The sequence below is a fragment of the Hibiscus syriacus genome, unplaced genomic scaffold (assembly GCF_006381635.1).
Source record: "Hibiscus syriacus cultivar Baekdansim isolate YM2019G1 unplaced genomic scaffold, ASM638163v2 tig00116958_pilon, whole genome shotgun sequence".
NCBI classification, from domain to species: Eukaryota; Viridiplantae; Streptophyta; class Magnoliopsida; order Malvales; family Malvaceae; genus Hibiscus; species Hibiscus syriacus.
In genome coordinates, this window is record NW_024063484.1 from 196363 (window position 1) to 214047 (window position 17685).

The 17685-nt window shown below is 34.8% G+C and overlaps 1 pseudogene; it reads right to left on the reverse strand.

Annotated features, from left to right (window-relative positions):
- Nucleotides 1-228: 228 nt before the first annotated feature.
- Nucleotides 229-14725, reverse strand: LOC120189575 (annotated as a pseudogene).
- Between the last annotated feature and the right edge of the window lie 2960 nt (nucleotides 14726-17685).

Below are 17685 nucleotides of genomic sequence, written 5' to 3' on the forward strand. Positions count from 1 at the left end.
AAGAGTTGCAAAACTGTCATAAAAATGCACCGAATAGATTGTTTTTGAGTTTTTGAAAATATTTTAAGTTCCATAAATAATAAAACATTAATGCAGAAAGGTAATGGACAACCAAAGATAAGCAATTTGATTAATGCAGAAAGGTAATGGACAACCGTCCTATGAAAAAGCACAAAAGGCCAAAACTGTCAAACTTGGGGTACTCGCTAAAATTCATTTTGATTTTAGTAACAAATGCACCCCATATGAACCATCTAGAATGAAACTAGTAATGTATTGATTCTGCATTATTTTTCTCACAATAAAAAAATGGAAAGGAAACAACTTCACTCGCATGCATTTACAACAACAACCTCTTTCTCGACTTACCTAAGTAATTTCAAAAGGGAGCCTCAAATGATTCATCCCATATATCACCACTTCCATTTGATGCTTCCTCAACTTCTTCCATGGAAAGCCTAATGTATTCTCTATGAGCAAAGCGATCCCACTCTGTCAATGTTGGATTTTCACGCTCCTAATATAAATATATCTTGTCATCAGCACTTTAAGAAGTAAAAAAAATCAATTAACATAAGGTATAATGATAAAATTACTCTCCAACATTTGCACAAATTGTCACTTTAGTCCCTATTCTTTATTTTGGTCCATTTTAACCTAACATTTCAATTTTTGGTCATCATATCCCCTATTGGAAGGGAACTGTTAGTCAACAGTCAAAATATGTTGATGTGGTATTTTCATATCCCCAATTGCTCACATGTCATATGATGTGACATATGTCACATCATCACTTTAAGTGACGTGACGCGTATCACATAACTATTTTGAGTGATGTGACACATATCATCAACAATTAAGTATATATATGAAAATGTCACATTAATAATATGTTAGTCAACTAATTGTTTCCTTCTAACGAGGAGTATTTTGATAAAATAAAAATTAAAACATTGAAGGCTAAAATATTATAAAAAACTACGGACCAAAATGATCATTTCTGCAAACATTGGGAGTAATTTGTCACTATGCCTTAAAATAATGGTAAAGTTCAAAGTTAAACATGCATTTACCTGACGAATAAGGAAGGGTCTCGACTTTCAAAAGCAATGAACTTATTGAGGTTGAAAAGAATGTTGAATACATTTCCGGATAGTTTGCAGCCTTTCAAGTCACGAAGAGTGATGTAGCCCTCATTCTGTAATCAACCAATCATGAATTAGCACTGGCCATGCAGAATTATGTTGTATGCACTAATGCATGTCTACATGCAGTCAAAAGACAAATGAATCATCAGTAGAGAATCCAGGGATGACCTCTGGCCCAATCATGTCAAAAATCTGGCATAATATGTCCTCAAATAGCACTGGTTCTTGGGTCATACATTCCATCCGATGCAACTGCTCCTCATAAAAGAACTGCATTTCATTTGGTGTGAGCAACCCATTTCCATCTAAATCAATGCATTTAAACCTGAATTAAAAAAACTTGCTGGTCAGGTAATGTTGTCATCAATATCTACATGACGCTAATCAGAAAATGCATCAATTTTTTTTTATCAAACATCATGCCGATAATTAGAGATTGCTAACTTTAAGTTCTTCAAACATGGCAGGCAGATCAGAAACTATTTCTCAAAGCAGTCAAAAGGAAGAATGAATTAGGATCCTTTCAATTTGTTTGTCCTGAAGATGATGCAAAGGAAAAATCAGTCAATATAAGGCTGTAGCAACATGTGAGCACTTTAGTATCATAAACAAACCATCAACAATTTGAATTACACAAACAGGCAATCAACAAGTACGTATGAAGAACAACAATACTGAATGACTCTGATTTCCAAGTCTAAAGATTGCCGCTCAGAATGGAAACAAAGTCCATAAGTTTCTAGCAGGACTGCCAACATAGTGTACATCTAAAACCAGTATTATATCATTGGCAAAGAATGTCTTTGTTTGCTTCAACTAAGGAAATGGATAGGAAGTATACCAGTACTCCAGACCAGGTTCTGAAGATTTATCCTCCTCTGATAATATAAAGTAAACAAAATCTTCATAACTCATTTTCCCCTCAACCCTACTTTTAAATTTCCTTGGAACCTGAAAGAGCGAAAAGATCACCTCTTTTCTTTGTTCACTGATACGGCAGAAAATTTGCGACTGAAATCTGAAATTATTTATGTAAATAATAGAAAACAATGATAAAATTCAAACCTGAGAAAAAATTCTTTCAACAATCGGTAGGTAAGAGCATGGTTGCCATATCTGATAAGGTTCTCTTTGTCGATAAAAAAATCATGGTCTGTGTCAAGCTCCCAAAACTTGCAATATATTACATAGAAGTGTTCATAAGAAAAGTATCTGCAAACAAAAATATTATAATAGTTAATTCATCAAATAAAGAACAAAAACCAAAATGCAGAATGAGAATTCTCTAATATAAAACAAAATGCAGAATGAGAATTCTCTAATATAAAACTTCATTGCATGCTTTTAGCCGACTAAATTACCTTAATACTTTGTTAATATCTTCCTCTTCATCCACATGTAGCATTGCAGCAATTAAGTTCCCACGCTTCAACTCCCGGAGGGTAAGGTGACCGTTTCTGATCTATTTATATAATAAAATATTCTGTATATGACAGTTTCAGCTGTTACAAACAAAAGAAAATAAAATATGTAAGAGCAGAACCATATCGGTCTAATTATAGTTTTAGTTCATCTGCTATGTTGAAATTTGGGATTTAATCTCTCTAATTAGGAAAATTTAGGTCCCTCTACTTTTATAATGTTATTAGTAGGTCCAAATTGATAAAACTGCTAATTGCTTCAGTTAAAGTGTTAACATATTAACGATAACAGTGTTAATAATAGCAGATTCAGCGAAATCCACATCAACACTTTAACAGCAGCAGTTGAAAGTGTTATCAATTTGAACCTACTAATAACATTATAAAAATTAGAGGGACCAAATTACTCCAAATTAAAATAGAAGGATTAAATCTCCTATACCCATAATTAGACCAATTATATTACATTAAGAAACAGAACTTGATATTGACAGCACAGTACAAACATAACAGTAATATTGCAGGTTGCAGAATGCCAAGTAATAGCAGATTCAGCGAAATCCACATCAACACTTTAACAGCAGCAGTTGAAAGTGTTATCAATTTGAACCTACTAATAACATTATAAAAATTAGAGGGACCAAATTACTCCAAATTAAAATAGAAGGATTAAATCTCCTATACCCATAATTAGACCAATTATATTACATTAAGAAACAGAACTTGATATTGACAGCACAGTACAAACATAACAGTAATATTGCAGGTTGCAGAATGCCAAGTAATATTGCAATAGTTCTATTGCTAAGGTAGACTAGTAACAAATGCTAGGAAAAATAGTCCAACTCAGTGACATTACATTTTAACAGACAAACACAGAAATGCAGTAAGCCATAAACAGATGAGATTAGGGCCTCTTTGACATGCTCGAAGTGTGGATTCTAGACAACAGGAATAAAACTCAAACAACTATACATTTTTACAAATGATTGTTGTCATACCATATCTTTCCTGAAATTCTGGAGTACTTTGTAAAAACTCCAGCCCTGGATGAGATGCCAAAAGTTCATGTAAAATGGGTCTGAAATCATCCTGCATTAAGTACAAAATTACTTAAAGAACGCACACGACTTATTAACTTTGCAACCACAATTTTTCAGCTTCAACTACTAATATTATCACGGGACATGTAAGCAGTGGCGGAACTCAAAATATTTTAAAAAGTTATCATTAGGCCCCTTAAATTTTTTAAAAAGTTTTATTTGACCCTCAAAATATTTGAAAATTTGTTTGTGTAAAGCTGTCGTGATTAAACTAGTAGAAAAAGGAGTTTTTGTTCATTCTATATTCTGAGTTCTCTAATTTACTTGGGTTGGGTTTTATCTTTTTTTTTATAGGAATAGGATGCCTCATTAAAAACCTCCCTCATAGTGGTCCTCTGCCCTAAAGCTAGGACCACCTAGCGAAAGGAGGAAAAGAGTGCATCGATTTATTGATAATAAACCAGATACATAAGGCTTAAAAACAGTCTTGCAAACTACATAAAACTTAAAAACAGTCCTGAGGGTACTTTGCTCTTAAGGCTTACAAACCTGCCTAAGCAACGACAAAAATTACCCAATTCCTTCCTTTGCTAACTTATCGGCCTCACAGTTACACCATCTAGGAATCCACCTAACAAAAGCCTGAATAGCAGAAACAATAGACACAATTTCCTTGACAAAGTTTGACAGAAAATCAGGTGTAAGAGCTTGGTCTTTAATCCAATCCACTGCTATCTTTGAATCGCTTTCAATAATTAGTCTGCCCTTCGAAGCCCATTGTGATGAAACAAATAGGTCAATTCCTTTTTTGATAGCCTTCAGCTCTGCTAGGATTGTAGGATAAGGACCGACACTTTCTGAAAAAGAGAAAAGAATATCCCGATTCCAATCTCTGAGAATACCCCCTATTCCAGCATACATACCAACCGTACTAACAGCCCCATCCACGTTCAACTTAAAAAAATCCACTGGAGGAGGACTCCAACAAATCGCCCTCCTATTCATGTCTATGAACTCTGTTAGATTATCAGCCAAAGAAAGGTCAGCAATTAAAGAATCCACCTGAATAGGGATAAGTGGATATTTTGCCAAATACCATTTGGCTAACCTTAACCAAACTGTGAAAAACAATGATAATCTATTCAACTTCTTTTCCTCAAAAATGATCTCATTTCTAATCTTCCATATTGACCAAAAGACTGCCCCGGAATAAACTTCCACATAGCAGATTTAGGATTCACATCAGCCCAAGAACTAAGCAGCGAAGGAGGGTTGGCGGTAAAACTAACCGAAAGCCCCAGTACCCTATAATCTTATACCAAAGTTCCCACGAAACTCGACATGAAATGAAAAGATGCTGGATTGATTCATCCTGCAGGTTACAAAGTGGGCAGAGAATGTTCTCCCCTAAAGGAACCCCTCTTCTCAACAATTCAACTCTAACACAACTTTTTGATGGGACAATTGCCAAATGAAAGATTCTACTCTAGGAGGAACTAAGCCCAACCAAACACAGTTACTCCAAAATAAAGATTCATCATTAAAATTATAAAGAGCTTTCCTGCAATCTTTAACAGAAAACAGCCCCACATTCAACCCATTCCACAACAACCCATCATCCAATGACTCAATAAGTTTAACATTTCAGCCTATCCAACAGCTCTACCAGCTGCTCCACCTCCCAATCACAAAGATTCCTCATAGTCTTCACACACCATTCCCATCCGGTTGAATAAAAACTCCCAAAGACTGCAACATTACCCGTTTTATTAGTAGAAAGGGCAAAAATTCTTGGAAAAAGAAATTTCAAAGGAAACTCCCCAAGCCATGTATCACACCAAAAGGATATAGATTTCCCATTCCCAATTTGTATCTTTGCATGAGATCTAAGACAACCTCCAATGGTATCATCCTTAATGAAGTTATTAACAATTCCCCTCCACATCCAAGAGTCATTTTGAGAAATAACCTTGTTAATATCCATGGTCTGACAGCTGACATTGTGTTTACAACATAAGAATTTCTTCAAAATCGAATTTTTGTCATTTGCAAATTTCCAAATCCACTTACCCAACAAAGCTCGGTTTGAAACATTCAAATCAACACCACCAAAACCACCACCACTTAACTGTTTGCAAATTTTATCCCATCTCACCCAGTGAATTTTCTTCTTTCCATCCCCTCCACCCCATAAAAAAATCGACATCATGGAATTTAACCGGTGAGAAATAGTGGAAGGCATCTTAAAAATTGATAGGTAAAAAATAGGTAGGGAAGATAAAACCAAGTTAATAAGTACTAACCTACCGACCATAGATAGAGAATTAGCTTTCCAGTCTGCCAATTTCTTGCTGAAATTATCAATGACCGTTCCCAAAGCTTTGCCGAGTTCTTCTCCCCTAAAGGTAGACCTAAGTAAACAGTCGGGAATGAATCAACAGAGCAGCCAATATCCCTAGCCCAAACATCAAGGATGTCACTCTCCACATTAATCCCATACAGCTTGCTTTTTGCTAAATTCAGTTGGAGCCCCGTCAATAAACCGAAAATCCTCAAAACTCTTTTAACATTCTTTATCTGAGTAATTGAATCTCGACAAAAAATAATTAAATCATCTGCAAACTGCAGGTGAGACAAAGTAAAAGAGTTTTGACTGTTTCCAAAAGAGAACCCTTGAAAAAAACCCAAGTCCACTACTTTCGAGAGCATCAAATGTAGTAATTCCCCAACCATGTTAAACAAAAGAGGAGAAAGGCTGCAACCTTGCCTCAAACCTTTAGCAATAAGGAACTCTTCAGTAGGAGAACCATTCACTAGAACCGAGATAGAAGCCGTTGAAATGCACTGTTTGATCCAAGAACACCACCTCTCGCCGAATCCCATCTTTATCATTAACTTTTGCAGAATCTACCGCTCCACGGTGTCGTAGGCTCTGCTAAAATCCACTTTAAATACAACCCCTTTAAGTCCTTGCTTCCTCCAAGAATCAATACCTTCGTTGGCCAAACATGCACAATCTAACAATTGCCTTCCCGGAATAAAAACAAACTGTGACAGACTAATAATATCATCGATACACGATATTAGTCTCTTGGAAAGAACTTTTGACAGAATTTTGTACAGGCTGCCCACAAGACTAATAGGTCTATAGTCTTCAATACACTCAGGATTACCTTTCTTAGGAATCAAGGTAATAAATGCATGATTAACTCCATGAACCCACTTCTTTCCTTTATAGAAATCTGAGAAAAACTCCATAATCTGATTCTTAAGAATTTTCCAGTATTTCTTGTAAAAACCCATGGTAAAACCATCCGGTCCAAAGCTTTAGTACTATCCGAAGAAGAAATTGCTGCCATATTTATTGTTCCGAGAATTCCTCCTCCAAATATGCGCATTGAGATGTTGTTAACTGTGCAAAATCCAAATTCAAGTCCTCTGCCTCCAAGGCCGAATTGGAGTTGTATGCAGACTTGAAAAAATTATACACACTTTCTTTTATTTTTCCCGCATCCGAAATTAAAACTCCATCAATTTTCAATGAATGAATGGAGTTTACTCTATTCCTTCTCATAGCACTTGGATGAAAAAACCTAGTATTTTTGTCTCTACCCTTAATCCACCTACTTCTGGACTTTTGATATCAAATGCTCTCCTCGATCCTAAACAACCTCCACAACTCTTTTTTGCAGTCAACCCACTGATCCCATTCACCCTTAGATAAGATTCGACATTCAGACTTTCTTTCCAAGTCATGTATCTTCCCTTCAAGCATCGAAATTGAATCTGACAACCCAAAGTGACTACCTCCAGGCCATCTTTTAATCTATTTTTTAGCAGCCTGTAACATCCTAAAAATCCCCCCATTATTCCTCTTCTTCTTCTCAACAGACACCAAGTCTTCTACCCATCCATCAAAACCTTTTTCCTCTAAAAGGTAATTAAAAAATCTAAAAGGTTTAGGGCCCCAATTGATACTAACATCTTCCAACAAAACTAGATTGTGATCAGAAATAGAATTCGATAGAAGGGACTGTGAGATCTTAGGAAAATTGTTTAGGAAACTACCACTAATTAGGAAGCGGTCTAGTCTAACCCATGTAGAATCTTCTCTATTGCTATACCATGCACAAAAGATCTGAAAATATCAATTGTATGCCAATTCTGTGATTTCCCATTTTTTTCTTGCGGATCAAGATACGCATTAAAGTCGCCCCCTATACAAACCGGTAGATCCAACAAACGAACAAAATCTAACAACTACCCATAAAATTCATCTTTTTCAGATTCAATAACAGGACCATAGACATTAATAAAAGCGATTCATATAATTTCCCACCAGTGCCAAGAACCTATTGTGCACATGCTTATTTGTAACTTTGAACGCATTATCATTCCACATAGAAATCAAACCACCCTTTGACCCCTGTGCTGGAGACACCATCACCTCCTTTAAGAAATTTCCTCCAATCTTCCTAGTAATCGATACATGACATTTTTCTAACTTTGATTCTTGGATAAAAAGCAGAACTGGTCTAACCTTCTTTACTAGCCTTGCAACAACAATATATTTTTCTCTCCTCCCTAACCCTCTAATGTTCCAAGATAAAATGTTTAATCTATCCATCAAAAAACAACACTCCCACAACCAAAACCCAACTCTCCAAACAACAAAAAAGTGAGACTCTGCAAATCATCCATCCCTTGCTGACTCAGACCCATCTTCCAGGCTTAAAATTTTTTCTATGAAAGTCTTCTTACCTTCCTTGAACGAAAGGCCTAACAACTGACAAACTTCCCAAGTAGCCATTGCTTCCTCCACCACCTTCGAGAATTGAGGTGAAAAGACAATAGGTGAATTAACCTTGTTAGAAGATAAGAAAACTCATCTTATCTTCTTAGGAGATAAATGTTAAGAAAGAGATACCTTGTTAAATTCTACTTTTGTAATTGTCAACCTATAAGCAGTCTTTTATTTCTAAAGCAAGCAATACAAACAAAATTTCTCCTCTTTCCATTTGAAATCTCTATTTCTTTCTTTTCAAAATTCCCTTCCTTTCTTCTTAGAATATTCACATGGTATCAACTAGGTTATCACCAACAGAAAATCATGAAAGTCCAACCACTCCTATCCCTAAACCACAGATTCAATGACAACAAACTGATGCTGGCCGAATCCATCAACCCCACAATGCCTAGGAGATCAGCCACTTCCTTTTGTTGCTGACAACAGTAGAGTGAAATCCTGGAGATGGATAGTTGATTGTGGATCTTCCTATCACATGACTAGGGATCTCAGTGCATTTTACTAATACAACCCACAACCTAATCTCGCCACTATTCGAACAACCGACGGATCAATCACTAAAGTGGAAGAGATTGGATCAGATCAATTAACAAATGACCTTCTTCTATTATCCATCCCTTATGTTCCCAAATTGGCTTGCAATTTGATTTCTGTTAATAAATTATCTAGTGAATTGAACTGTGTCACTAAATTCTATTCCAACTTTTGTGAATTTCAGCTAGTGACTTTAGGGAGATTGATTGGCATTTTTGAATTGTGTGATGGTTTTTACTTGCTGAAAGGGAACTCTCCTCTATACGGAAAAGTTCATTCAAGTCGTGTAATCAACTTTGTTCCTACAACTTCTCTTAATTATATTGTTCTAGATCCAATTATGTTATGACATTTTCATCTTGGTCATCCAAACTTTGATTCTCGCAAAACTATTTCCTCGCCTGTTTAGTAATAAAAAACCAAAGACCTTTTCCTCTGAAATTTGTCAACTTGCCAAACAACCTCGCCATGTATATCCTAGCATCAAATACACATATTCTCATCCATTTTCCATAATACAGAGTGACCTTTGGGGACCATCCCGTGCCAAAAACATTAATGGAGCTCATTGGTTTATATCATTTATTGATGATCATGATAGAACTACCTGGACCTTTTTCATGAAAGACAAATCTAAAACAGAAAGTATATTAAAATCCTTTTACACTATGATTCATGCCTAATTTCAATGCCACAACCAAATCCTAAAAACCGGCAATAGAAGTGAGTATTTTACAAATACTTTGGGGTCATACTTCAAAGAAAGGAAATATTCATGTCGTGTGAGTTCTTGTATCAGTACACCCAACAAAACGAGGTAGCTAAAATAAAAGGCTGACATTTATAAGTAGTCAGGTCTCTAGTGTTAACTCATAATGAACATAAACATTTCTAAGGGAAGACATTCTGACTGCTACATACATAATAAATAGGATGTCTAGTGGAGTGGAAATTCCAAAAACCTCATGAAGTCCTCCAAAAATTTCTCCATGTTAAGTCCTCTTCTTCTGATCTTTCCCTTAATATTTTTGGTTGAACCACCTATGTTCACATACACCAAAATTGTCGCACCAAACTTGATCTAAAATCCATAAAATGTGTATTCCTAAGGTATTCCTCTAATAAAAAAGGATACAATTGCTACTATCTTGTCACTCATAAACTATACAGTTCCATGGATGCCAACTTTTTTAACATCAACCCTATTTTTTCAATTAAGGAATTTCATCTTTGAGACAACCTTCAAAACACTCAGTACAGATATATTCTTCTTTCCTCTTCAGAACAAAAACTACTCAACCAAAAAAATCCATCATATTCAATACTAGAAATCTCACATTGTTTAACTCCTCAAACCAAAACACCACCCCTCACTCAACTTGACATCAATTAAGAACCGTGCGTCTATAATAGAAGGGGAAGACCTACTACAAACCTAGAGGGTATCACACAAGTCAACAACTGCCAAGAACCTGAACTGCAACCTCAAGCCTCAAAAATGGACACAAGTATAAAATCCTAATCCAATGATTCACTTATTCCTTTTGTTGATAACTCCAAAATGCCCATTGCTAAAAAAAGAGTTCAAAAATGTATTAATCATCCTTTTGAAAGATATGTAGCATATGGAAAATTTAAGCCGTCACACAGATTTTCACTACATAACTTGATAGTATTTGGATTTCAAAATCGATTCAGGAAGCCTTGAAATTTCCAGCATGGAAAAAGACAGTTGAAGAAGAAATTAAAGCCTTGGACTTTCACAGAACTACCACATGGGAAGAAAATAGTAGGATGCAAATCAATTTTCATAGTCAAATACAAGGCAGATGAAAGCATTGAAAGGTTTAAAACAAGACTGATGCCAAAGGGCTCACTCAATCTTATGAGATAAATTATCAGCCAACATATGAACGATCCACGTAAAGAACACCTAAAAGTTGGGCTAGAGAATTAACTTAAAGGGGAGATACAAGTGGTTATTGCTCTATTGTTTGGGGTAATCTAGTCACATGAAGAAGCAAAATACAGTGTAGTCTCAAGAAGTTGCGTGGAGGCTGAATTTTAAGCACTTGCTTTAGGAAATTGTGAAGGAATATAGATTCAATTACTTAAAAGAATTAAAGGTTGGTTTAAAGGATCACTTCAAGATACAAATGACATTCAATCAACCATAAGTATTGCTAAAAATCGTGTTCATCATGATCGGACAAAACATATAGAGATTGACAGACGTTTATTTTAGGAAAAATCAACACTACAATTGTGAAACTAAACTATATTCCTACTCAACAACAGCTTGCAGATATTCTTACCAAGGCCCCTCCAAGAACAAGCTCTGATGAACTCAAGCCCAAGTTCGGTTTGTACAACATATACACCCATCTTGAAGGGGAGTATGAAAAGCTGTTGAGATTTAAAGTACTAGAAAAGGAGATTTTGCTCATCCTAAATCCAGAGTTATAATTTACTTAGGATTAGGTTTTATCTGTTTAGAAGATAAGATGAGTTTTCTCAGGATATAAAGGTTAAAAAAAAAGATACCTAGTTAAATTCTACTTTTGTAATTATCAGCCTAGAAAAACAGGCTGATTTTTTTTTATTTTTAAAGCAAGCATTACGAACAAAATTTCTCCTCTTTTCATTCTAAATATTTCTTTATTTTTGAAATTCCCTTCCCTTCTAAGAATATTCATAGTTTTCTCCACTTCAAATTGTTAAAATTTCACATTAATATAAATTTATATGTATTTATAAATTGAATTAAATTAATGTTTTCAAAACATAATTTTTATATATACAAATTAAACTGTTATAAATATAAATCACAAATATGTGAATTTCAACTTCTTCTTTTTTATAAGAATTGAAGGCCTAGTTAAAAAACCCCTTTTTGATTAATGGAGCTTGTGAGAAAGCTCCTTAATCAGTGGAAGGAGGAAAAGAGTGCCTTAGGTTTTCATTCAACTTGGAATAACATAAGATACATCCAGAAAAAACACCCCCATCAAAAACAGAAAACCACAAAACACCCATAAACAACCATATACAACAAACTAACTTAACCTAATCCAACTTAGCTAAGACAACAGCCTCTACTTGGCTGACCTGTTAACCACCCTAGTAACACCATTACAAACTTTAAGCCAATACAAAGCCCAAAGAAGAGCACAAAACATTTAAACAATAAGCCTGTAACTTATTTTTTAAAATATTATTATTATTATTTATTTGTCAAATCTCGGCACTTTTCATCTTCCTTCATTTTATAGTTTTTATATATCTATATTTGCTCCATGAAGTCACATACAAACATATGTGGTTTGAAAAATATAGTTACTATTAAAATTACTTTTGATAATTGGCTCCCCCAAAGTAAAATGTCTAGTTCTGCCACTGCATGTATGCACAACAATAAAATCACATTGCTTTCTTACCTGGTACGAGTTGTCCATTAGAGATGTTCAAGTACTATGCATTGAGGATAGTTGAATATACCTGAGTAAGGTACGTACAATCAGGTTGCTTAAGAATTGTATAGATTTGGGTTGGTAAATCCATTGTTACCATGTTGCCTCCAATCCAATAATTGACAAATTGATCCCTAAGAACCATTCCAACATACATAAGTTCACGCCAAATTATAATTTGTTTATTTTTAAAGCATAAGTTAAATAACCCAAGACATTATAATTTCATAGTTATGAGATCAGTCATAACTAAATATGTTTCATGGATAAAAAATTATTGCATAGGAAGTTTACATAATATGACAAGGGTCTAAAAGATAAATACTATAATCTGCAAGTTTATATGAGGATCATATGGTTGCTCACCATCAAAATCTTTTCAAACTTTTAAGCATAGACAACAAAACAAGCACCATTACTAACCATCCTAAACCATAATCAATAGTACTATGAAACACTTAATTTCTGAAATTCCACTCAGACAATGTAATATCAAAACTTCAGCACAAAGTCAAGCAAAACCCATCTTGGGAATTTCCTATAAATAGGACACCACTGCCACTCAACCCTTCCCTTAGCTACCAATCAAAGCCTTTTTATTGTACAGTCAATGAACTAACCAAAAAAGATAAACAAACCAAAGAGATGCCTATATAGTCAAGGATCATGTATCACTACCAATCAGTGATAATATATCACAACTAATCAGTCTATTTCTGATTCGAGAGCAAGGGACCCTAATTAAAATGAAGAATGCAACCACAACAAAATCCTTTTGGATTTAAGTGTTGCAGCCACAGTCCGCTAAGGTTAATAGCATTTCTGTAGCATGTACTTCATCTATTACCATCTATCTATGAATCAGTAGTCCTAGTCCTATAAAAGCATCTTCAAAATTAGAAGATACGCATATCAGGAAACTATTATTTAAAAAGATAACTGAAACATACCTGGTAATAATACCACTTCCGTTGATATCAATTTTTCTAAACAGAGTGGTGGAGAAAAAAGATGGTAACTTGCAAATGTCTTTTGTTACCGCCTTAAACTCTGTAATGCAAAACAAAAACATTTAACAACATCAGCAATAACCAAAAAAAATTATAAAAGTCAATTCTGACTAAAAACCATGAGTGTTTTCTTCACCATGAATTTGCAATCCCAAATGACCATAAAAGTGCTTATCAATCGCAAACAAGCACTGCTCTTTCAATTCATTTGGAGGTGGACGACCATTTTTAAAATAAAACTGCAAAAACCAACATCATTTTCCTCTTAGAATTCCATTATCAGCAAGAATTTAATTCAACAAAAGCATTCCCAAATTTATCAGCTAATGCCACAAAGTTTCAAACTATACCTGCGGTATGACTTCGCGGACTGGCTCACTAACTATTTTAAGTGGCGAACCTAAAGAAGAAGGGCCAGACCGTTGTTTGAAAACACGAGGAGAACCCGAAATACTTCGAGGTGACAGTGGAGGAGTACTTGCAGTAGAAAACATGGAAGGCAACAAGTTATTTGTAGAAACGTTAATAATCATGGAATTCCCGGTGGCATTCAAAGACGAAGTCCCCGTTTTCACATCAGCAAGCAGATTCTTAACCTAAATAGATAAAACAAAAAAAAAACATCATATATAGGAACAAGAAAACATCTTTGCCATGGACAATCCAATTCTCATCTAGAGCCTTTCATGACTCGACCGGACATTCACATCTAAACGCATCATCTCGAGGGACACCCACTCCCATTACGCTATGGGCACTCATTCCTGCTAGAGGTCCTCAAGAACCCATCTAGCTCGCACGAGGGTCCTGAGGACCAGCCATCAAGCTCCAATAGCTCGAAGAGTATGTCCTCCTAGCATGGTGAGAACCAAGACCATGCCCTCAATCACTCATTCGCAACTTATATGCCTGTAACCCAAGGCAATACTCGATAGCTGGAGCGCCACCAGCCAAAAGGAATATTATTCGATAAATGTGAAAACCTTACCAGGCGACCAGTTTCGGGAAGGGAAAGCCAAAGAGAAAAGAGTTGTTCGGCGAGGGAAGGATAAGATTTGATAGCTGAAGGAGAAAGGTCAGGGAGCTGAAGCAACTCAGGGTCAAGAGATGCCACATCACCAACAATCTCCATTTCCATGATTCTTTTTTATTTCTTATTCCCAAAACAATGAAATTCCGGCTTTTTGAATGACGATCAAAGCAGAAAATTGAAAACCCTAGATCATCAAATTCAATATAGAGAAATGAAGTGTTTTGAATTGGATTGAGGGAGAGTTTGAGCGAATTTGACAATTTTGAAGAAAGGATATTTTGAAATGTCTTTGGGGGTTTGGGGGGAATTAATCGGTTTTCCTTTTGGGATGAGAAATCGAAGAACTTTCAAGAGAGTTATTTTAAAATTTGTTTGGTTTGATTTATTTGAAGCTGAAACCGTCACTGTCTTGTATGTAATTGATATGGGCAAAGTATATAATGGTCATTGAACTTTTTTAAAGCTTTCATTTATGTTCTCAAACTTTTAAAACTTGTAATACAATCCTCCAATATTTAGTCCGTTTGCAATATGGTCCCCTCCGTTACACTACCGTTAGTCCGTTTGCAATATGGTCCCCTCCGTTACACTACCGTTAGTACGTTTGCAATATGGTCACTTAACTTTTCAGATGCTTGCATTTAGGTCTCCTAATTTTAAAACTTGCAACATAATCCTCAATTTCATTCTAAACCCCAAATTCCTTTTCGATCTCGAATTTCCTTTTTCGCTTCTCTCTTCTTATTTCCAGTGTAACTTTTCAGTTGGAGATGCATGGGAAATTCTAATATAACTTTGAATTATGTAGAGGTGTTAACTCGAATAAGGGTCCATTGAGAGAAGACCCGGCCAAGGGACTATCGGGACCATCAACGATTCAAGGTGTAATGTTAGATACATGTCATCTCAGGTGAAGCATAAATATTCGATGAAATGCTTGTGAGAAAAAAATGAGGTTAGAAATGCAGAGTTGACAAATACCACTAAGATGAACTAAGTATCAGTGTTGAAAGTCACCAACAAAACTTGAATTATTTTGTATAAATGGCATATAATAATTTCTTCGTTTCATCATTGTGGTTAAAGATTTTCCAACAGATGATCAAATATAATGAAATCACAAATAGCGCATTGACCTCTCAGTCTCTTTCGCAACTCGAAAAGCATCATGACATGGTTAAGTAGCTGCTCCAAATATACTACCCTGTCATGATGCCTTGCGAGTTGTGTGCATGCATAATTGTCTTCTAAAGCTATAATTCAATACAATTCAACTATAAAATTTTCAAAACATGTAAAAAAATCCAATTCGTTCATGATATATCAGTCCCATAATCAACATGAACTTATTAAAAAGAATACGAGCTCACAGGACGCCGAAAACCATAGGTCGAATCAATACAATTCCAGTAAACTGGTACCAACAGTCTCTCGGATTTAGCATGGTGATTTCACTATGTCGATACTCACAACCAATTCCCTAATTTAAAGAGAAACCAAACAAAAGATTAAAAAAAATTAGCCTAAGATCCTCTTTCATATATATTATCTTTCACATATATTCTGATAGATTGAATATTTTTCACAATGAGTACTAAAAGTTTTGATTAAGAAGAAAGAAAGAAAATTATATGGTTTTGGTTCAAAATTAACACTGAATATCCAAATCATTGACATGTAGTTCCAGAAACATAAAAATTTCAACAAAAACACATAATGCGAGCTGAAAATGGGAAAGTGCAAAAGATGAAAAGTTTACTTCCGGATAGCCCAAAAGAGAAAATAATTACATTATTGCAATTGAGGGGAGAGGCTAAGAAATAAACACAATCAGTGTTGCGTTCCAGTAATTCTTCCTCTATTTTTTCTTTGTAAATAAAAGCTGAAAGACAGAGCACTGCTTGGGTTTACAATTTTACATGGCGGAAAATTGAATAACAAAAACCAAACGAGAGTGCATGTGAGCGAAATAGACTGAGAGGTGAATGCGCTGTTTGGGATTTCATTATATTTGATCATCTGTTGGAATATCTTTAACCACAATGATCAAACGAAGAAGTTATTATATGCTATTTATACAAAATAATTCCAGCTTTGTTGGAGACTTTCAACAATTATACTTAGTTCATCTCAGTAGTATTTGTCAACTCTACATTTCTAACCCCATTTTTTTCTAACAAACATTTCATCGAACATCTATGCTTTACCTAAGATAACCTGTATCTAACATTACACCTTGAATCATTGATGGTCCCGATAGTCCATTGATCTGATATTCTCTCAATTGACCCTTATTCAAGTCAACACCTCCACATAATTCAAAGTTATATTAGAATTTCCCATGCATCCCCGACTGAAAAGTTACGCTGTAAATGAGAAGAGAGAAGCAAAAAAGGAAATTCGATATCGAAAAGGAATTTGGGGTTTAAAATGAAATTGAGGATTGTGTTGCAAGTTTTAAAAGTTAGAAGACCTAAATGCAAGCGCCTGAAAAGTTCAGTGACCATATTGCAAACGTACTAACGGTGGTGTAACGGCGGGAGCCATATTACAAATAGACTAAATGTTAGAGGACTGCATTGCAAGTTTTAAAAGTTGGGGGACCTAAATGAGAGTTTTAGAAAAATCCAGTGATCATTACTATACTTTACCCAATTGATATTTATTCGAAACACAATAAAAAACGTATAGTGTAAAAGAAGTAAATTAATGGATTTTTTGAGGTTTAGTTGATGGTAAAAAGAAAGAGAAAATGGTTAATTGTACGAAAAATGGAGGTTAAAGAAGAATTCATTAACCATCAAAATCTCATTAAAAAAATTATCCTTTTAAGAAGATAAACTTATAATTTGTTTGTATCAAAAGTGAGTTAAAATACCGGTCCAATTATGACCAACATGGTCAAAGGGTACTAAGTTAACTTTCCTAACTATCACATCATAATGTAGTGACTCAACTAACAACTATTAACGTCTAAAGCCTCCAGCCCTCATCTTTACTCTACAACATCTTTTATCTCTACTCTAAAAATGAAACAATAATTTATCTTCAGCATTATCTTTATATTACCACCAACTTTACTTTATTCACAATATTTAACTATTATAATATTGATTTTGTAAATATAAAATAAAACATATACATTTATAATAAATATCAAGATAAAAACATAAATAAAAATTCATAAATAGCATTGCAAAAATACAAATAAATAAGAAA